This window comes from Vidua macroura, chromosome 1, assembly GCF_024509145.1.
Source record: "Vidua macroura isolate BioBank_ID:100142 chromosome 1, ASM2450914v1, whole genome shotgun sequence".
NCBI classification, from domain to species: Eukaryota; Metazoa; Chordata; class Aves; order Passeriformes; family Viduidae; genus Vidua; species Vidua macroura.
In genome coordinates, this window is record NC_071571.1 from 98,334,244 (window position 1) to 98,347,314 (window position 13,071).

Below are 13,071 nucleotides of genomic sequence, written 5' to 3' on the forward strand. Positions count from 1 at the left end.
AGACTGAATACAAAATAAAATAATGATTTTAATTTCTCAAAATTTAAAAAACTGGAAGAGAAATAAAAATTATTACTATTTACAGCTGTAGTGGGTTGACCGCTGGCCAAACTCCAGTGCACTCATGAAAATCATCTACTCATCTTCCTCTACTATAACTGGAGCAGAGGAGGGGGAAAATACAGTTAAAATAAAGTTCATGGGGTTGAGATTAGGATTAGGAGAAGGGAAAAGCAGGCTTAAAATTTTAAAGAGTATAAAGAAAACTTCTCTCCATTCTTTAAGTCTTAACTAATTCTAAGTATTAGAACATCCAACTTTCATATGGGCTACAACCTGAGTATCCAGTTTCACGGCGTAATATAACTGATCACTTACCACATAAACAGTTACAAACTCTTAATTTTGTCTCAATGAACTCTAAAAAAAATTAAGGATGGAAAACAATCTTCCTCTACTAGCTTTTTTAATGCTACTTTAAATGCTAAATTGGTTGACAGTGGTGGTAAATCAAACCTACCAGTTCAGAGTAAGTGTATTAAAGTCATATCAGCTGCCTTTGCCTTTACTAGGCAAAGATGTAGGGATTTTTCCAAGCCAAGTTACTGTCTCTCAAGCCGTGCCGCTGGAATACTGTCAGGATTGAGCTGCTGCCTAATCCATAAAATCAACCAGCCCACTGGGATTATTCTGGTTCTGGTTCTGGTCTTTGAAAATGATAGTTAAAATCTGATCAGTTCATGTGCACATGGACTTATTCCCTTAACAAATATTTTAATCAGGATTTTTAAATACATACTGAAAAAAATGCATTCACACTTCATGGGGTAATTGTACAGACAGCCATTGGCAGAACAAAAATCCCAGTTCTCCTCAATCCCATTTCCTTGCTATTCTAAAGAGCCTTTGAAATATGTTTTCCAATCTAACCTTTCATTTTGAAGAGCAATCTGAATATCAGGCTACTGTGCATGCATTAAAATAAAAAGGGAAAAAATATAGCCTTCTGTAAAAGTGAGTGATAACAAAATTTAAACTAATGTCCTAATACTAAAACAACACAAATTTTCTAATTTGCAACCCAGGTGCACACTTGAAAAATAACATCACGTTAGAGAGAGATGGCAGAGGGGGAAGATGATTCACAACTGAGATAAAATAGGTTTCACAATTATCCTTTCAAATTTCAGCTGCAATTAAAAAAAAAAAAAAGCTTTCAAGTATCAAACTTCCTGCTACAGTTAGTAGGCATGCAAATCGTATTTATGCAATATTTCACTATGGACACTAGATCATTAGATGAGTATTAATATCCTTGTGAGGTAACTAAAATACACTGGACAGTTAGAAACTATTTCCAGTTTTCAGAGTTTTCACTTTTAACATTGCCAAAGTAGATGATAGTCCAGATCTGTTCTATTTTTGACCCAAAGGTATTGGTTAATTAAAAGGAATATGTTACTGCTCTTGGAGTGGAAAGAAAAGGAGAAACATTTCCAAAACTTCCTTTAAATTTTCCTCTTGGTTTACTTAAGTTAGCTGACTTGCCTTAGTTTCCAAAATTACCTTGTAAGATCAGCTCAATTAAAAATAAGTGTTTATTAACATAGACTAAATTTGAAAACAAATCACTTACACACAGTAATCAGTTGAATGCAGTAAGTTATGTGTATATATAATTCCTCCTGCTGAACTGCAAGTTAAAATCCTCACCATGAAATCTCTCAGTGCATTGACAAACGGTCAGGAGTGTTGGAGGATCCAAGTAACCCTAGGCTTCCAATGCACAGAAATTATTATACCTGTATTTATGCTGAACTGACAGCAGTGGCCAAGCCCCAGGTATAATTCCTCTTCCTATCTGTTTCAATCTGTGAAAGCCTTTAATTTCAGCTTTAGCTTCCTTTAGCCAGATCTTGAAACCATGGGGGAGGCTGGGGTCAGAAGCAGGAGACAAAGGTTGGCTTACCTCTAACATAACACTAACAGGGGAAAAAAAATCACAGCTGAGAATAAACTCATGATGCAGATTTTAAGGACCTCTAAAATGCTGTGTATCTGCTGAACTATCAAGAGGTATATTCAGAAAAAAACAAATTACATTAGCCAGGAAAAGAGCCATCTTTGTCTTGGCTTTCTCATCTTATGCCAAAGGGGAGAAATATCATGAAGAGAAATACAAACACAGGACTCAGCTGGGGGCTGGGACACACTCCTGGCCATGGACAGCAGCAAGTGGTGCAAGCCCATGTGTGTACATCTACAAGCACAATCACAGACATATCCACTAGCTGACAGTTCCTGGCTTGTCTTGTTTCTAGAAAACATTAGTACTTACACACCCACCACAAAAGTAGTATTATTTAGAAAATTTTTCCCCTCTGTTGATTTTTAAAGGTTGTAAATATGCCTCAGTGTCTATAAAAATAACTCCCATCCCAATCCAACAATGCCTGGTGCTGTTCTTAAATGTAAACATATATATTAGAGCCATTTCAGATATTCTGAAGGAAGTATTTAAAGACCCGTCTACCTATGAGATCCCTCATTGGAAAAATGCACAAACTAGATGAAAAACTACCAGGTATGGAGGGAAAATAAATGAGTTTAGTTTAATCTAAATTCAGCCCATGCCTGTGCACGTGTGTGTACACATACGCTCAAAGTGGACCAGAATTCTCTGTGAGAAAAAGGTGAAAGAGAGAAAAGTGTGATAGAGAGAAAATGAGGTAAAAGAAAATTGCAAGAGTGAAGTAATTTGCACGAGAAGAAAAGGAATAATTCTAAACTGAAATGTAATCCTTTTTTTAAGATTATTTTAAAATAGTTTTGATTTTTTATAAACTTTTTGAAATGTTTTCATTTTATTTGTTTCTAATATTAACTGAAGTTTGTTAGCTGATAATTTGAAAATTCTTTTAGCTTAATTGTCATTTGGGATAAATTAATTTTGAGTATCTATTATGACAATTACATACAGCTACATTTTCAACTCTAATGCATTTTTAATAACCTTCATCAGCCAGTGATTTGAATTTCAAATTTCCCTCTATGAAGAAGTAAAAATTAGATAGTTTTGTGCTAATTTTCATAATAAATTGCTCTTTATTTACATTGCAAAGCTTCCCTTATTCCAAGTAAACTATAACCTCAAATGAAACTTAGTACTCATAAAACTTATTATATTTCATCTCCCTTTATTAAGAGAAAACAAATTACTCAGACAAACCTGTTGGCCCTCGCTCATACACCATAACCTTCTGTTTATACCTGTCTGCTTCCTTTTATACTGACTGCAGAAGGGTCCACGCCTCTTCCCATTTCCACAGCAATATGGTAAACATTCCCCAGCAACACAGACACATAATTCAGAGTAGCTTCAAGGGAAAATGTTGTCATTAGGAAAAAAAAAAAAATCCTCACATAACATATTTTTTTTTACTAGCGTTGTAAACTGCAGTCTAGATAATTAGGTCTTTAACTTTCATCATGAACTTTTATTATTTATGTAGTATACCTACTTTCTACACTTGAATAGTGAAACTAGAGGCACAAAATATTGGAAAAAACACAAATGCAGAGTCAAGTGCTGAAGGCTAGGAAAGGAAGACCTCAATATCTGACTGCAAGTTCCACAGGTCTAGTTTACCATTTTCCTGTTGTATATGGCAGTGGGCCCCACTGGGTCTGATTTATGGCCTTCCTACCCTGTATCTTATGACAAATAAATATCTTTATGTTTATTGGTACATATTTTACACTTATTATGATACACATAGTCATAAATATATGATTGCATTTGATTTTCCATAACTATTTTTACCACAGTCAGAATAAATGGTGAATATCATTCTGCTAAGTAGAGGCTTTATAAATTTGTTTGACTGTCATAAATTCATAATGTTTTTCTGGCTTAATGGTATGACCTTTCTTCTCAAGGTTCTTCTGTACTGGTCATCACACAAGTATATTTCACACAGATAGTTTCACAAATATTAATTTTCTTTTACTCCTTCCTTGCTTCTGAGATGTGTGGATTATATTGGCAGGGAAGAAACAAGGAATTGCATGGTGAAAGCAAAAAAAAAGTAAAAATAAAATCCTTTAAACTTTTGATTTGAATTTAAGATATCCAGATTTCACTTTTAACTTGCATTAAAAAGGGGAGTTTGGTTAGTGCAAATCTCCACAGCAAGCCCAGCTGCTTTATATTCTAGCTCATTTCTTTTTCTTGATTTCTCCCCCAAGGACCAATAAGGACCTGCTTCAGATACCTCAATTCCAGTCTCTCCCCTCCTAAGTGTCTATCCCTCAGCTTCATCAGGGTCTCTGCTACTGAAACCTTCTCTTCCAAACACATGCTCTTCTTATTTTGGAACTGCCTCTCCTGGGCCATGTCTGAGAAGTGAATATCTCCCAGCTGCTGGAACAAATGAGGTAGTGTTATTGGAGAGCAATTTACTTGGGTGTAAAAACCTGAACAATCTCTCCTTGCTTTCTGTTTATGTGCACCTGCCCTGCTGCACAGAATTTTTTTACCAGGTATAGTTGAGCTGAAGTGACAGACCATGTCCATGCTCTTTGCTTGCTTGTTCACTTCCCTCTCATTGTTGAGATTGTTATCGCTGCACCACTCTCCCTGGCTTTGTGCAGTCAATTAAAAAAGATTTATTACTTTTAGTAATATATATTTTCTTCAAAACTCCCCATCCCATTCTTCGCTTCAGCATTTCTCATAGCAATTATTTGAGCAGCCAGCTTTCCATTGACCTTGGAGTCTCTCACAGCTTTCCAAAGGATAAGGTGCTTCATAGAGTGCCAGAACATTTATTCTTTTATTTTTCTCCCACGCTCTAACATTTGGTCTATTTCTTCTCTTAAGTTTTAATTCAACCATTTTCCTTTCCATGTGACCAAATGCCAGAGGAGATACATACAGAAAATGGCTCCATGATCTCACCTCAAACACTTGCCCCTGTACTAGTCTATAAAAATGATAAGTAGTTCTTACAATGAATACCGCTCTTTAGCCCTGAATGAACTGGGGGAAACATATTCCATTACTCACGAGAGAAAATTATCTGAATTTCCATCATATTCAAAGTTTTACAGATGACATGAAACATTTTAGCTGTCAAAGTCAGAAGTGCTTCCAAAAAATATGAACAAAATAGAGGTTTGCAAGGCTTTGAACTTTGCCAAAACACAGCTAGGTTTCTATGGCAAACCCAGAATATACATAACTGACACACAGACCATCATATCCTCTACTATAAAGCAATAACACTAGAGCAGTTCAAAGAAAAGTTCTCCTGAGACTGTTTTAAGAGACACTAGGAAGATTAAGTATATTTTTTCTGCCACTGAAATATACTCAGGAGAGGGCAAAACCAGTTTGACACAATACATGCAGCACAGAGATATACCAAGACCTATAGTAGCAACTTTAGCGACATAAACTTCATAGTTCACAGAAAACTCTGTGTTGGATGGAAACCCTGGAGATCATCTGGTCCACCTTGAAAGCAGGCTCTTCAATTAGGTTACAAAAGGCCTTGCCAAGCTAGGTCTTCAAGATTTCCACTGAGGAAATACTGACCTCTCTGCTTAGCCTGCTCTCACCTTTAGTTTTCTAAGCATCAGTTGGCTATTTTTTTTTTTTTTTATTCCTTACATCAAACTGATTTCCCCTGAAGCAACCTCTGCCCATTGCCTCTTGTCCTTCCCGTGAGGATCCTTGAGAACACCTCAGCCACCCTATCAAAATTGGAAGGCTGTGATTAGTTGCCCACAGGCCTTCTTTCCTCTCCAGTGTAAATCTAGTTCCTTCAGTCTTGCCTCAGATTCTCCAACCTCCAACTTCCTCACTGACACTCTCTGGAGTTTTTTTCCTGTCTTGAATAGAGCAGTGAGGGGACCAGAATCAGAGACAATATTAAGGTCTGGTTCAATATAGAGAAGCCTTCCAGGCTTCCTCATGCTGCTGCCCATCCTCCTCCTGAGGCTTTCCAGGACACGGTTTGCCTTCATTGCTGCCACACAGCTGGCTCAGCTCAGCTCACTGCCCAATGGGATCCTTGGGGCCTTTGCAGCAGAGCTGCACTCCAGACAATTAGTTCCCAGCTTCTTCTACTGCTTAAGTTGTCAGGCTGCAGGTGCAGGATTTCTTGCTTAGCCTTCTAGAGGTCATATATCCAGCTTCCAGTCCTGAAGATATTCAAAACACAACTGGACATGGCTATGAACAATGTGATCTGACTGACACTGCTTTGAGCAGGGGATTGAACTAGATGGGCTCCAGAGGTTCTGAATTGTTATGTGGTTCAATGACATTTTACATTCAGTTTTACATTATATATTTTTTTACATTATATATTTTTTTCTCCTCCTGCTGAAACATTACTCCCCTACCCAGTATTACTTTTTCCAAGAAAAAAAGTTTCGTCTCCCAGCTTCTTTTAATACTTAATATAATGGGAATATATTCTTCTATTTAAGCAGCTGATTTGTAAGAGCAAAGTATTCCTTTTGCTGCAAAACTGTACATACACACTCAACTATTACTATGAATATTCTACGAATATTCTGTACTAAACTGTACATGGATCTTTATATAAAAATGGCCACTAACAGGCGTTGGTGTTCCTTTGTGTTACAAGTAAAGATTATGTTTAATTTTCCTACTGTTATTTCCTTCCTTGATATTCAGATTCAGCCACTGATGCCACATTTGAGGAATTCAACACCGCACATTGACACTTTGAATTTACACTTCAAATTAATACATTGTGAATTTACACTTCAAATTAATACATTGTGACTTAAAGGTTTAGATGGATGAATGGATCCAGGGACTCATAGGATCACTTATGCATTTTAGGTCCATATTTGTAGGATTTCAAGGTCCTGTCAGCATGCTCAACTTGTAGATTTCTTCATTACATGGTTAAGGAAAGAAAATGTTATTGCCTTGAAACAAACTTTGTCAAAAAAGATTTTGTTTTATTTGTTTGTATGCTGCCCTTTGATGTGCTCAGACTCTATTAATGGCTTTATTACCAGCACATCTCTAATTATTCCTGCAATTTCCTTTCTGGTACATGCAATGCTTGCTTTGAACAACCACGTTGTTCAAATACTTCTACATTTTAAGAGGCATCTGATAATTACTGCAAATCTTTTTGTTTGGTGACAGAACTGTAGCTATTTTGCTAACAGTTATTCATTTAAATAGGGTTCATTTTCATTTCATTGGCTGAGTAATAGCAGCCTATGGAAGCAATGTCCTTCATAACCTTCCCATACCAGCCACATGATTTTGCTGCAAGATATAACTTGAAAGTGTTGTAAACAAATATTTGAAGATAATTTCATGTCAAAATGCAGAAAAATAAGGTTATAATTTTCAGGAATATTTAGTTACCTCTGCTGTGGAAGACTTGGCAAAATAGGGATGTAAATAACACACAAAGTACATTTGGGCAACTCTTTCAACCTCAAAGAGCAAAGAATTACAAAAACTAATTGTTAAATTCCTAATTATTTGCAGATAAAAACTTAAAATATATTATTCAAAACTAACATAGTCACACACACATCCATTGGATTCATTAGAAAATACTACACTGAGATCATTATTTTGAATGTTTTGAAAGAAGTTCTGGAAAACAAAAAATTACCATACTTCATAAGGGGAGAAGAGGGAAAGGAAAAAGTGTTCTAAATCTGGGATAGTTTTCAAAGCAAACAACATCTGTGAATATGACCAGATCTTCATAAGGTACTCTTGTTTAGCTTTCATCAAATATGATTTTTTGAGTGAATTTAACCAGATGAGAAAATAAAGACTTATTGAGGAACTACAGATCAACTAACAAATAGTAGAAGCAGAATGGTCAACAGAGCAAAACCAGGCAGGTTTTAATTTGAGATTGTGAAAAAAGACAGCATAACAATTATACCAAGAAAAAAACTGAAGAAGGGGAATTCAAATAATATTTAAATTTAGAGGCAAATCAAGTGTCTTAATATATCTTATCATAAAAAGCACAAGAATTAGGCCTAACACTTACATTTTGATGTCTATTCACCTTTCTTTTTAAGAACACCTTTACAGCTGAGACACCATGCAATATAATGAGAAATAATAGTAACATGCCAAATTATAGAAGTATATAAGGAAACTAGCGCAACTTCTGCTCTGTAGTGAACATGACCAACATAAGAATCTGAAATACTCCACAGTAAAGCAGAACTCTTGGGCTAAACTAGAATAAAAGTAGGCTAGTTCACATTTCTTTAGCAATAAGAGTCTTTATTTAGGCAACTTGGCAATGGCTAGAGAACATGAAGGAAAACAACAAACCAGAACAACTCAAAGGCAACTAAGTGGAAACAATGAAAGAGAAGTTCTTATGGTTATGATTATTATAGTGCTACCATAGACCAGTATTTTTTTCATGTCAGGGCTGTAATTACATTTGAGAATTGTGGGAGCTAGCACATATATGACTGTGGCAAAATTCAGTGTTTTCCAAAGTTATCAGGAATTCACTTATCCTGAATAAGCACCTCATGGTTTAAGGTCATCTCAGTTAGAGACTAGGAACTGTGCTGTAGAAGAATAAATATCTTACTGTTCCTGCATACAAAGAGAACTTGTCCCCTCCTTCCTCCTACCAAACTAGACTGTCTGGGTCTGCGTTTGTGCGCACATGCGCACAGGAGTCCTTAATGCCAAGAAGTGTTCGAGATGCTGCTGCAGCTGGTACAAGAACTTGCCATAAATCACTGGGATTGCATTCCACAAGTTTCTTCAGGACAATCAAGCTATGAAATAAAATTGTAAGGTATCTACCATTGTGAGGCCCTGGTCACAAATTTAATCCAGTAAACTACAGTTAGAAGGCTACTGCTGCTTTTTTTTGATTATTATCTATTTTTGTGGACACATATTATATAATGTGCTTAACACCATCTGTCCCATACACATTTTTGACTATCAGAAGTTGTTGCTAAAATGTTTTGCAATTTATTTCCTTTTGCATTTGCAGATTTATATAAAGCACATCATAATTGAACATAATGACAGGAAAAACAACATAAATCTAAAAATCTTATCCTACTTTAATCTTGCTAACTTAAAACTCAAAACCTTGGAGATAGCTGTTGTTTACACAATCTTAACAGAACAATTTCTCATATTGGGGGGATTAAATCAGTAAGTCTTGATCTGTATGCCAGATGTCAGTTATTTTTTTTTTGAAGGGTAATCACACTAGCACTGACAGATTCAAGCTTGTCTTGCTCCAAGACAGCTGTATCTTGCCAGGGATAGACCCAACTCCCAACACCTTCACTTCATGTGAAAGTTACTTAGCTTATAAGTGAAGAAGAAGCATGCATGAATGGAACTGGACATTTTACAAGGAATGGAAGAATCCTTATTTGTTGATTCCCATTTTGGTATTTATGGACTACCATTAGTAATTCAGCTATATCTTCCTTAAGTGGCATTTGGGCTCTTAAGTAACTCTGTTCTCTGTGTAGCTGGGCCTGAAGTACCCGTGATCAAGTTTATAACACAAAGATATGTTTACCAACCCCCTCCTCGTATACCCACACCAGAGCATGTCACTTTTCTCTACAGTAAACCCCAATGTGAAAGTGTTAATTTCTACTTTCTTTCTTTCTTGCACATTTGCTTCATGCTCTGGGATCTTTGGCAAGGTTTTGGATCCTGATGGGTCAGAATCTATTCTGGTTAGTTGCTCTTCAAGCTCTACTTTGCTCTTTCTAATTCTGCTTTAACAATTAATTGGCAAACTCTGTAATGATTTTTCTAGTTCATTTGGATACAGTCCAGGTTTGAACATTTGATCTCCCATTTCTAGTAATCTTCATGTTGATTTGCTGCAATGCTCCTGAAAGCCACTCCTAATGGATTACAGGCACAGGTACTGCCTGGTCAGTATGTCTCCAAAGCATGAAAAATTCACTTTTTATATAGTATATATGAATTTATATAGTGAATTTTTTTTAAATCTTCTATTACAGAAGTAAAAAATCTTTTTTATTTTTGCTTTCTTTTACGTTGGTAAAGTTGTGGTGGCTGTTTTTGGTCTTTTCTGACAATGAAGGGGTGGCTACCAAGAACATACCCACCCTTGGCATGGATGCAGAGCTATTGCTATTTTGTCCCCTCTTTGGAGGGAGCAATGGGAGTCAATACAGCTGTTCTGCAAAACCTCCACAATGAATGTTCAAGGGAAAACAGAACAGCAAAGCTATAAACTTACCTGAGCAAGACTGCAATGGTCTAAATTTACAGTAATGAGAAGTTTTAATTTGATACCAGAAACTGCAAGGAACAGATGAGGTCACGTTTTGGCTAATGAATGTAATATGCACTGTTGCTGTTAGGAGGCACTTGTCTAGGACTAAGGTCATTACTGTTATTTATAGTAAGACAATTACTAGGAAAAAAAAAAAACCAACACCAAAGCACTGCACAACTGCAATTTACAGAATTAGAGAATAGCAAATAAACCCATACATAGTCTGGATACTGGGAGGGAGGGGGGAGGGGAATAAATTTTCTAAAGAGGACAGCTTTTTTTACTCATTAATGACTATTTTTTTTAGCATATGTAAACCAGAAAATCTCTATTTCTAATTATTTTAGCTTTGTGTTACCAGTTCTGGGTTTTTTTCCTTTTTTAAGCCCCTTCTATAAATCATATTGCCCAGTACACAAGTTCATTACATAAGTATAGGAGATATATAGTCATCTTGGTAAATTACTTTAAATAGGAATTTCATTTAAGCCTCATTTCAAGCTCAAACATGAAAAAGTGGAGACCTTGATGAGTTACTTACATTAGGGTACTTACATCAGTTACTTACATTAGAGTTACTTACATCAGGGTTTGTCTTGAATATTGATTTGAACACATAAATCAAAGATATTAATTTTTGGTATATTTCCAGTTGAGATGTAATATTTTCTTCTATATCTCTGCATAAGAAAGCTAAAAATTTGTACAACACAATCTAACTCTGTGCTACTCCTAGGCTTTCTCCCAAGGTAACCTAGACTGATCTGAAAGTCTGAAGGACATAAGTGGCTATAGAAATACAGTGCATTCTGAGTACCCCTCTACACCAACCTCTTCTAATACTTACAAATAAATTTGTATAGGGAAAAGGACCTCAGAGTCGATATATATAATCTTATATGAATAATAGCAAGTAAAAAGAGCATTTTGTCCCTTTATGCATGTTCTCCTTTCATAACGAGTCAGGCTTGCAACTTCTATTTTAATCTTTCTTTAAAAGTACCAAGTCTCAGTTCTTCAATATTTAATAATTTTTTTTCATTGATTCTCAGAGTTAATCTCCAATTTTTCATACCATATGCCCTCTTTATATTTTGTGAGTGAGAAAGGAAATGGAGAATTTCAAGACAGGGCTAATAATTTGCACTGACTAGAGATAAATATGTATTTTGAACAACTTCAAAATATAATGAACAAATAAAGAGCTCTAGAAAAGAAAGAAAGAAAATCAGGGTATTTTCATCCAACACCAACAATCAAATAACTATATTTGATCCTGTAACAACCTGCACTGTTCCCTCAATAGTAATGCTTGACTATTCAGAACTCATGCACATCTACTTCACCACTATTTTATTTATCAGAATGGAGAAATTGAGGAGAATAATCACTATGAAATAATAAAATATCCTCAGGAAAAAAATCAAACCAGAGAATAAGATTCTTGGTTTCTATTTTGTGATAATATACCTTCAGAAATGATTTCATGGCTTTATTTGAAAAATGGATATAATCCAAGTGAAGAGAAACAATTCCTCTTTCTCTACAGCCAGAAACACATTATTCTTTTAAATAGGAAACAGTATCCATTTCTTTCTCTCTTCTTCCTACCCTCACAGAGTGGAAAAAGAGGGGAAAAACGAGATAGAGAGTAACACCCCTCCTTTCCATTTGAAAATGGTGACTCTTCCATCAGTACTGTAACATGCAGCTGCATCAGTATCAACATTATTTTCTTAGCTTCTCAAACAATTCCTGCATTTCATATTATTTTTCTGCAATGATGACAGTTGACAGGCAGCATATAAAGTCTTTCTGAGTCCTTTAACACATTAAGTATGCTATAGGCATAACAGGCTCAAAAAAGAATGAAAATAAAATAATACAGAAAACTTCCCCAAAGCCTTGCAAAAGAGCTGGGGCTTCATCAGAAGCCCACGTTGGAGCAGGATGCTGGCCTGTGGGCAAATGGAGAGAAGAGCTCATGCTGGAGATGGTTAATTGTCAGGACTTGTGTCCCCACAGGGGAAGCCATGCTAGAGCAGTCTGGCTAATGGAACTTAAAGGCCAATTTGCAGTTTTATGGTAAAAACATCACACCTGCCTTCAAGAGATCTAGGATTACAATCACGCTTTTTCACTGCTTGCTGCATGGCCCTTGGTTAAGTCATCTTTGTGTTTCAACTTGACAGGTTTAATGGAATATCTAACATTGATATGCCATAAAGCTAACAGTGACATGATAGAAGACAATAGTACAAGCACAGACTCCCACCCTATTTTAGGATTAGGCAGTATGAAGTTTACTGACAGACTTTGGGGGGCTGATAAACAGTAATGTATGAGACAGAAAGAAGAACTCGTGCTCAAATATCTTGTTTCCCATCACAGAAGTGTGAGTGATAGAGAAAGCAGGGAGTATCTCATTCAGTGAATCCTGACTTTTTACTGCTAAAAATTTTTGTTGACAGAGCTTGTAAATCTAGAGTTCTGGGAAAAACCTTACAAATTTAAAGAGTGTCACCATTACAAATGAGGCATTTAGCAGTTTCAGAATTTGTGTAATACTTAGCTAGCAACTATTGATTAAACATTTGAATAGGCAGCCAATTTTACACATTTTCAAACTATGAGTGTTTAACTGAAAAAACATCATTCTATTGTTTCAAATACATTGAGGGTTTTGTGCTCATCTGGGAAAAAACAGCATGATATCTCACCTGCATCACTGAGA

The 13,071-nt window shown here is 35.9% G+C and overlaps 1 protein-coding gene across 1 annotated transcript in view; it reads right to left on the reverse strand.

The window, feature by feature from the left end:
* Positions 1-13,071, reverse strand: part of DOK6 (docking protein 6) — a 244,582-nt gene that overhangs the window by 138,108 nt on the left and 93,403 nt on the right. The gene's annotated exons all lie outside the window — the stretch shown is intronic.